Source organism: Propithecus coquereli, unplaced genomic scaffold (assembly GCF_000956105.1).
Source record: "Propithecus coquereli isolate 6110/MARCELLA unplaced genomic scaffold, Pcoq_1.0 Scaffold148, whole genome shotgun sequence".
Taxonomy (NCBI): Eukaryota; Metazoa; Chordata; class Mammalia; order Primates; family Indriidae; genus Propithecus; species Propithecus coquereli.
In genome coordinates, this window is record NW_012139191.1 from 5,500,393 (window position 1) to 5,510,174 (window position 9,782).

Genomic DNA, 9,782 nt, shown 5'->3' on the forward strand with positions numbered 1-9,782 from the left:
TCAGGACCCCAACATATCTGTTTGGGGGGCACACAATTCAAGCCCTAACACTCCCATTTCCTAATAGAGGAGTAGACGGGAGAAAGGGGAAAGAGGACAGTGAGCGTAGACCACACGGGAGGGAGGGCGAAGCCAGCCTGCTCCGTGCACGCTGGATTCATCTTCGTGGCTTGCATCATGGGGCGTGTTGGGCCAACAGCACACGGGCATCAACATGCAAAGCTCACACAGAGGCAAGGGGGCCAGCGGAGGGGGAGGGTTGCGGGAAGAGGTCTGGGCCAGGGGACCTGGACAGCACGTACAGGACAGCTACTTCCCCTCTGAGATCCATCCCCAGCAAGCAGGCCTCTTGTCCAGCTTTCCCAGGGCGGAAAAGGCCCCCGGACCTTAGTGCCTGACCGTAGTTCTTGGTTGGGGCAGCACCATGGCCTCCCTCGATCTCCCCAGCCAGGGCTGGGTCCCCCGGGGATGCCAATCAGAGTTACCTCTCCAGCTAGGATTGCTAGAAATTTAGCAAAGTTTAGATTTAGAAAACAAAAGCAATTCTTTAAAATGTGTGCCCAGCTAAATGTGAATTTCAATTTCAAATAACAAATGTTGCATGGGATATACTTAGACCAAAAAATTATTTGTTATTTATCCATCATTCCTAAATTTTATCTGGTGACCCTATTGCCACCGGGTTATGCTGTTTGCTCTTCTATTGTCATGCAACCAATTCCCCGCATGAAACTCATAGTGTTGTAAACATTTCCAGTGGTTTCTGTAATAAATTCCTAGCGGACCCTGACCGAGTTAGCAGAAAAACGAAACAAAAACCCTGGGAGGAAACACAATGAATTGTTACCGATAGTTGGGTTATCTCCAGTTGGTGAGCTTGCCGGTGGTTTTTATTTTTTTGTTTGCACTTTCCTATACTTTCTAATTTTTTTTCAGCCAACATTTATTTCATAGAAAATATTTTAATGATTGAAATAAACAACGCTCTGTGCTCCTTGGAACCCTAAGTCCACAGGCCGGCTTCTGCAGGTATGGGGGGGAGGGAGAGAACTTTGTACCTGTGGGTCCCAGGCCGTGTGAATGATTAACCTCGGTTTAAGGGCCTTGGGGACAGGACAGGCGGAAAGGGTCAGAGCTCGCAGAGATCTGGCTCCCGCACTCGAGCTGTCATGGTTCCGGGAAACGGTCCCCAGATGCGGAAGGAGCCGGTAGCCACCCATCCCCGCCCAGGTGAGTGAGCGGCACCCGGTTGTCTCCCACGTCGCTGGACACAGGTGGGGCCCTCCCAACCTCAGACGCTACTTCTTGTCCCAGGTGAGGTCAGCGTCACCCAGCACAGGTGGAAACGGGGCACCTGACCATTTCCACGGCCAGAGGCCACCCGTGTCGGGAACCGCGTCCAAGGCCTTCCCTGTGGAGTGGGGGACCCAGCGCCTGTGCTGGGCTCCAGCCCTGGCTTCCCAGGGGGCACCTCGGACCCCTGCGGCCACGTGACCACATCTGCAGCCCCTCCCCGGCCTCACCCAAGCAGGCGAGACCGCCCGTTTCTTCATGCTGCCGCCCCTGCGGAACAGCGGGGCGGGGGCCAGGGTGGGCCCTGTGTGCCGTCTCCGCCCCAGGATCCCACCGGCGGCGCTGGGCCCCGCCCATCACACGATCCCACGTGGGAAGAGCAAACTCGCCCTAGGGGAGGGTGCCCTGCCAGGGGGGACATGTTTCCCTGGCTCTTTGCACCCCACCCCGACAGGAGGAGGAGGAAGGTTTGTTACTGCCTCCTCCCTGCAAGCCTGATGAAACAAAGGACGTCAGCCCCGGGCCTCCTTGGAGGCCTCTACTCCCAGGCCCTCTGTTTACAGATGAGGAAACTGAGGCACGGAAAAGCTGAGTGAGGCCCCAGAGTCACAGAGCAGCAGGGTTAAAACAAGCTCCCGGGGATCTCCTGGCTCCTGTTCCCCTCTCACCTGGGGCCGCCCCTTCTCCTCCCCTCTCCCCTGCCTGCTCCTTGTCCTGGAGCAGGGGCGTCGCCTCTGTCCCTGTGCTGCAGCAGAGCCTGGGACACGGTGGGGGCGGGGGAAGGGGGCACAGGGCAGGTGCCCCCCTGGCTCTGGAGAGCACAGGGTGAGTCCCAGCACCCTTCCGAGGGGTCCTACTCCTTATGAAGAACGGCTGTGGCAAGGACAGTGACTGGAACCGTTTGGGGAGCCCGTTTCTGAGTTGGGGTTTTGCACGGGTGGACTGCGTGGCCTCCTGCCTGCCAGGGGCCCACAGAGCGCAAGGGCAGGTTGCTGCCGACGAGGAACTTAGGAACCCAAGACGTGCAGGAGGTCACAGCTGAATAGGTGGCGTTGCATCCACCGCGCGGACTGTACTAAACCCGCGCCGCAGGGTATTCGCTGACGCGGGAAAGCGTCAGAGCCTGCTGCTGAAGGGAAAGCAAAGTTCCCAAGGCAGTAAGTGGAGTATGACCCCATTTATTTTGTTACAAAGAATACGAATGTATCTGCATGGAACAGAGTCTGCAAAGTGCTCAGTTGTAGCAATGGGGGTGTTTTTTTCCTCGTGTTTCCTGGGTTTTCCAGGTTTTCTACGGTGAGCAAAAAAGAATTTATTTTTTTATAAATAAAAAAATCTCTTTTAATCTAAGGGAAGAGAACGCCTGTGTAGAAATGACTAAGAACAGATCTGAGAGTGACCTCAGGTGACCTGTGTTAACCTCTCGGAACTCTAACCGGGGCGCGCTGTGCGTCCTGCGGAACGAGGCTCCGCTGACACAAGGCAAGTTCCCAGACTGGTGTTTGGCAGCGAGTGCAGCGCTTTGGGGTTGAGAGAACCCCTTTACCCTGGGCTGCCCCGGCCGGAGAACACCTGCCATGGAGGTCGGGCAAGTCACCCCCTGCTCTGACTCCAGGCTCACCAAGAGTCCCGAAAGCAGCTGGGCGCCCAACCAAGATGTGCCAACTAGGAGAGAAGAACTAGATTTGCAACACAGCATCCAGTGGGCTTGCTCTCATCCCTTCAGTAAGTTCTAAATAGAGTGTGTGGTTTATACATCAGTCTCCTAGGAGTTTTGTAAATGTGACTCTGACCCCAAAGACTTCCAACTTCTAAGTCTGCTGTTGAAATCAAATTTCTGAGCCTATAAAGCAGAGTAACAGATTTTGGAACATGGCGGGGGTGCAACTCAAGGTTGTGCCATCCTGTGGGGGCTGAGGCCTTTCTCAGCAACACCTTTTCTATCTATTCTGCCTTTTTAAACCATTACAGATCAACAAAGTGCCCCTATCAAGCCATCTTCTTGATCCCTGCTTCACACCGAGCATCTGTCCTGGAACCTCCCGGAGACACTAGCCTTCATGCTCTGCGGAGGATTCTGCTCGCAGAGTTGGCCTGTGGCGCAGCAAGGTGGACTCAGTGAGCAGTAAGCGTGCCGTCTGATGCACACACTTGAAGAAGCCTTGCTTCAGTCAAAATGGTCAGCCCAGTCTCAGGGCGGTTTTGCGCCCTCTATGACCTCTGATTTCCTTCTGCACAAAACGTAAAGCTCGGAACATGATAGAAACGTTGTCCTCCTCCTGCCGGACGGCCCTGCTGCCTCCCCCGCGCGCAGTGGCAGCCAGACAGACATGGCCGCCTCCAGCGAGCGTCCCTCCAGACCACACGTTTCCTCGCTGCTTCCACGCCCCCTTCCTAAGCGCACCTGGAGACCTGGGACTAAGTGGCCATGCTGGGGCTCCCCGTGCTCACGCACACGCTCAGAGCAGGGGCCTCTGGGAGGCCGGGGATAGCCGCCTGGAAGGCCAGCCGCAGACGCTCATTCATGTGCAGAGACACTTTAAAAGTCAGAGGGCAAATCTTGCAGTCTGGGGTGGTATTCCTTTTAAGGAGAGAAAACATGCACTCATAATTTTGAATTCTTTTTCTCCGTATTTTTAGAACTAGGAAATACTGACTTTTCCTGGAGTGACCTTAAAGTTACCAGGTGACAAAAGCAACCTCATTTGCCTACGCACACAGCCTGCCCTGTGTTCACTCCCACATCCACGGGGACATTCAGTTGAGTCTGTCCTCCCTGGGGACTATTACAAGGTTAGCACTCTCAGGCCAGGCTCAGTGTCTCACGCCTAGGAGGCCGAGGTGAGAGGATCACTTGAGGTCAGGAGTTCGAGACCAGCCTGGGTAAGGGCGAGACCCTGTCTCTACTAAAAATAGAAAAATTAGCAGGCACAGTGGCATACACCTGTAGTCCCAGCTACTCGGAGGCTGAGGCAGGAGGATCACTGGAGCCCAGGAGCTTGAGGCTGCAGTGAGCTATGATGACACCGCTGCATTTCAGCCTGGGGGACAGAGTGAGACTCTGTTTTTTTAAAAAAGTGATTAGTACTCTCAGGGGAACAAGGACAGAAATCCTACTCAGACTGTCTTAAGGCAAGGGGGAGATGGAGCAGCCCCTGTAACCCGGAGCCAGGGTCAGCCCCCTTCTCCAGCCGGCTGTCCATGTGGAGGGACAGGTGGCCCGGGAGCTCTGGGTTCATAGCCTGTGCACTGGGCAACCCCAGGGCAAATGGGCCAGATCTTTCCAGATGGCACCAACAAAGTCCTGGGAAGGAGTCTCGGGGCCTCTGGTGGAATCACACATTCATCCCCAAACGAGTCTCTGGGGCCGGAGGGGTAAAGCGTCTGGCTGACTTGGGCCTCGGCTGTCAGTCCAGTCCTGAAAGATCAGGCTCGTCCCGAAGGAACCACATGGACCAAACGTGAGCGCACGTGTGCCTGTGCCCCTGAGTGTGCGTGTGTGTGCGTGTGCACGCCTGTGTGGGTGCGTGCCCATGGGACAGGGCAGGCCGTGTGGAGAGGTAGAGTGATTGTGCGAAGCAAAGTGAGGGGCTGTTGCTAGAAGACATGGATGTGGGGAGGGAATGGCCCAGACTGTCCACCACAGGGACCAGACACGTCAAGAAGGTGCCTATCACTTCTTTCTCGGTGATGGTTCCGTTTTCCATAAAGTGCTTGGTCCAGGAATGAGCATGCGACTCCTTCTGGCTTATAAGAAATAAGGTGAAGTTGTTCAAACCTTCTGGGCGAAGCAGGATCCTGTGATAAAAGAGCTGTGAGAAGAGAAGCCCCTTTGTCACCCACCCCTCCTTTCTGCTTTGGACATTGTCCTAGGAGGATATGATGCCCGGAGCCCTTGCAGCCACCTTGCCACTGTGGGGCAAGCCAAGAAAACTCACCAACTCCATGGCCTCCCTTCAGACTTTGTGAGGCAATTAGAAGCATTGCTTCAGCCTCTGAGAGTTAGAGATTCTGTGATTTAAGGCCCAAAGCACCCTAATGCTGCCCTCTGTCACCACAGCCATTCTGCTAACAGGCACAGGGCCAGGAGGACAGCTTGTGTTTTCTACTCTCTGCACTTAGTCATTCTGGATAAAATTTGGCTGCAAGAGCTGGCCTGACACCTTCACACAGTTAACTAAAAAAACAAACAAACAAACAAAATGAAGTTTATGCCTTGGAGAAAGGAGAGCTTTATTTCTCGTGAAGGGTTCTCGGCTCGCGGGGGCATTCTGGCGGGCTGGGAAGCTCTACTCCGGACGAAGCCAGGAACACGTGTTTCAGGGGAGAGGCAAGAAGGACCGGGATTTTCTGCTGGGCTAGGGTGGCTAAATGTGCGTGTTGAACAAGCTGTAGGAGGAGTCACGGGCCTTTACGAAGAGAACACACGCACGTGTTACTGTGCTCTATACCTCCCGCCACATCATGGCTGGGAACTCAGTGTTAAGGTTTTCTCTGGGGTCCCCTTGACCGAGACCAGGTTGGTTCAGTTGGTGGGGACTCAGGGTTTTATTTTTAGTTCACGACACCGAAGTGCCATAAATGAAAACTTTGCTCCCTGAGACTCCCTCATCCCCATGAGCCTAATCTTCTATTTGTGAAATGATTCCTGATTGCCATGGAGACCGGGACACCTGCAGTGGGGGTGGAACTTTAGGTGGGGTCCAAGGTTCGGTCCTGGGGGTAGGGGATGGGGAGGCAGGTTCCCTGGGCCATCTCTTTAATGGCCTAATTATTCTCGTTCTCACATAATAGTCTCTTCGGTAATTCTTTCCCTAGGGGCCAGGAGACAGGCCTGCCCACGGCCACCCTCCCCACCTTCCCTTCCAAGTCCTGGCCTTCTGACCCCCAGGGGTGCCTCAGCTCAAGGAGGCCCCGGGGCAGAGGTGAGGCGCTGCCTAGCACCCCAGGGGGACCTGCACCCAACCTCACCCTCCGTGGGAATCAGATAAGGGTAGAACTCTGTTTCTAGAACTCTCGGACCTGTTGACCTCCCGTCAATGGAGCAGGCAGGCTGAAATACTCATGAAGCGCCCACTGAATACATTGTCTGTTCTTAGCACCTGAGACCCCTGCGGCCCCCATGGCACCTGCTGCTCAGGAGGCCGAGGCAGGAGGATGGCTTGAGCCCAGGAGTTTGAGGCTGCAGTGAGCTGTGATGATGCCGTTGCACTCCAGCCTGGGAAAGACCCAGTCTTTAAAAAAAAAAAAAAAAGACCCCCAAATCACAGAACCTCTGCACTCATTGTGTGTTGCTGCAAAACAGATCACCCCAAACTGGGCAGCTTACAACCCGTCCTGAGTAGCGCCCAGTCGTGCAGCTCGGCAGGACTGTGTTCTCTGTCCCGGGGTAGAATGCGGGGTCGGCCCTCTCACGTGGGTGATGGAGAGTCTCCTCAGGTGGCAGCCCTCTTGCACTTCAGATCTCTGCCTTCCTCTCCTCCAACTCCAGACCCAGATTTAAAGGGCTCGTGTGTCAGGCGGGGCCCACCTGGGTATTCTCATCATAACAGCCACCAGCTTGGGACCTTAATTACATCTGCAGAACGCTCACGGCAGCACCTAGGTTGTTTTTTGTTTGCGCTGGGAGAAGCTGTGTGTGCACCAGGGGCCGGAAACCCCGGGCCGTCTCAGAACCCTGCCTACCGCCCCTTCCACTCCTCCCCGCTCAGCAGGTCACTGCTGAAGACGGGCACCGGGCAGGGCGGTCTCCAGCTGCTCCCGCCTGGACGAGAGAGCAGCAGGGTAGAGAGTGAGTGAGTCCAGTCTGCTGTCAGCATCTGAAGGGCTAGACTCACTCACACCCCCACATGCGTGCACACCCACACGCACACCCACACACATCCCTGTGCTGTCCTTCCTTTGCGTTTCTCAGTGAGCATATAAGCGGCCTCCAGAGCCTGTCTGGGCAGTCGCCGAGGCTGGGGTGCAGTGTGGTCACAGCTGCCTGCAGCCTGGAACTGCTGGCCTCTGGGACTTCAGGAATGAGCCACCCTGCTGGCCCAAACAGCCTTGATTAAAGCCCCCGGCCCAGCTCCTGGCCTCACCCCTGCCCCAGGGCAGCCCTCGGCCCCCCACTTCTCTTCTCCTCCTCTTCCTCCTCGACATCCTCCGTTCTCCTCCATTTACTACCTGGATCTGCCTGGAACCTTCCAGAGGGAAGATGACTTTTCTCTGATGGAAATCTCTGGGAGGTTTGGGGGAGCGATGTCTGGGGACCCTCCCCGGTCCGTCGACACAGACTCTGGGGACACACAGCCATGAGGTGAAGCGCCTCCTCCTCCGGGGTCGTGGGCGAGGATGTGTCTCACCTGGGCGTGGGGCCGGGTGGCTTCCTGGAGAAAGTGGCTGTGGCTGGGCAGAGGAGGAGGAAGAGCAGGAGGCGGAGGAGGAGGGCTGGGCTGCAGGCTGGCAAGACGCCCCAGGAGGAGGGGGACGGACGTGCAGTCCAGACCGCAGGACCGCAGGTGCCTGGACGGAGGTGGGCCTGACCTGAGATGGGGCAGAGACCAGCGAGAGGGAGGGGCCTTTCCCCAGGGCAAATCTGCCGGCAAGGGGCCCGGGGGGCTTCAGGGCTGGAGTGAGAGAGTCGGAAGCTTATTTGGAGCCACCGGTTGCTTAGGGAGAGGCAGGAGGGGCTGCAGGGAAGGAGGGAGGGAGGCCTGGACACATAGAGCCTCTTCAAGCCCTTCCCCAGAGTGGAGGAAAGCAGCGGTCTGTGCTGGGGCTTGAGAGAGATTGGGGACAGAACCCAGTGCTCAGCCCCCGACGTGGCGGTGATGGAGACCCAAAGGCGCGGGGTGCGAGTGGGTCTGGGTCAGACGGGAGGTCAGGACACTAGAGGCCCCCACATTCTACCTGCTGCTTTGGGGCCCCCCAGGCACCCGAGGGGCCGGCCTGGGGGCTGGATGCACTGCTCTGGGTTTCAGCACAGTGGGCGGAGGGGCACAGGGACAGCAGGAACGGCAGACACAAAAACAAGCCCTGCCCACCCCCAGCTCCTCTAATACGGTGAACTCACATTAAGACCCAGAGTCTACACGATACGATCTGCCCTCTGCCCTGAACCCTCCAGCTCTGAGGAGGGATGAACAGCCTCCCCGAGCTTTCAGCCTGCTCATCGGGACACGGATGAGATTTCCTACACCCCGGACTGGTGTCGAGGGTTAAGGGTGAAAACGCATGTCACGCCCTGAGGACCAGACTCAGCAGAAGCGAGTGTTAAAAACACCCCATGTAGGCCGGGCGCGGTGGCTCACGCCCGTAATCCTAGCTCTCTGGGAGGCCGAGGAGGGCGGATTGTTTGAGCTCAGGAGTTCGAGACCAGCCTGAGCAAGAGCGAGACCCCGTCTCTACTAAAAATAGAAAGAAATTAATCGGACAGCTAAAAATATATAGAAAAAATTAGCCGGGCATGGTGGCACATGCCCTTAGTCCCAGCTACTCGGGAGACTGAGGCAGAAGGATCGCTTGAGCCCAGGAGTTTGAGGTTGCTGTGAGCTAGGAAGACGCCACGGCACTCTAGCCTGGGCAACACAGTGAGACTCTGTCTCAGAAAATAAATAAATAAATAAATAAATAAATAAAAACGCCCCATGCAATTATGACTATACAAGTGTCCATGGGTGCAAACCCTCCTCACCCTCTGGACCCTGTCTGACATCCCAGAGCCCTGCAGACAGGCGTAGGGTCCTGGGGGTCAGAAGAAAACCTTCCTTCCACCTCCCTGCTGCCGACACCGAGTTCTCGGGGGGCGGGAAACAGACGCCCCTGACCACCAGCTGGCAGGAGTCCAGCCGGTACTGCCAGCCAGCTGTGTAGCTTCAGGCCGTCCACCCAAACCTCATCTAATCCCCCAACACTCTCGCACAGTCAGCACCGTCCTGACCCCGTCCTGCGGGGGACAGAGCAGGGCTGGGAGAGGCTTCGTGGTGGCTTTGCCGGGTCCGGCTCCTCTCCCGGGTCCCTGGCCACCCTGTCCTGGTGCTCACGGTGGAGCTGCAGCCTCTGCACATGGGGCCGGGTCTCCTCGGATCCCGTCACCCCCACAGCACTCCCCAGAGTCCTAGGCCAGCGGTGGCCAACAACGTGAAATAGGAGACTTGCCATTTTGGGGAGAATCCCTGCTCCCTGCACACCGTGTCCAGCTTTGCAGGTGACGAAGCACGTGGTCTTTGTCATGCAGGGAAGGAACCTCTCTGCTAACAGAGTCGTGGTATCTGCAGGTACAGTAAACCGCGGAATAAACTTATTTCTGGAAAACCCAAATTGGGACCATTCAAAAACAAAGTTTTATTATTTTGAAATAACCAAGCATTGCTAGGAAGATATATAAGTACAGCTGCCAGATGAAATACAGGCGCCCAGCTAAATTTGAATTTCAGATAAAACAAGTAATTTTTTAGTATAAGTATTCATAAATAATAAAGTATGTCATAAGTATTCATAAA

General features: G+C 56.0%; 1 long non-coding RNA gene across 1 annotated transcript; it reads left to right on the forward strand.

The window, feature by feature from the left end:
• Positions 1 to 1,145: 1,145 nt before the first annotated feature.
• Positions 1,146 to 4,126, forward strand: LOC105806883. The gene is made up of 3 exons (XR_001137296.1): positions 1,146 to 1,230; positions 2,645 to 3,018; positions 3,265 to 4,126. It is a non-coding gene; the product is annotated as an uncharacterized LOC105806883 (long non-coding RNA).
• Positions 4,127 to 9,782: the final 5,656 nt, after the last annotated feature.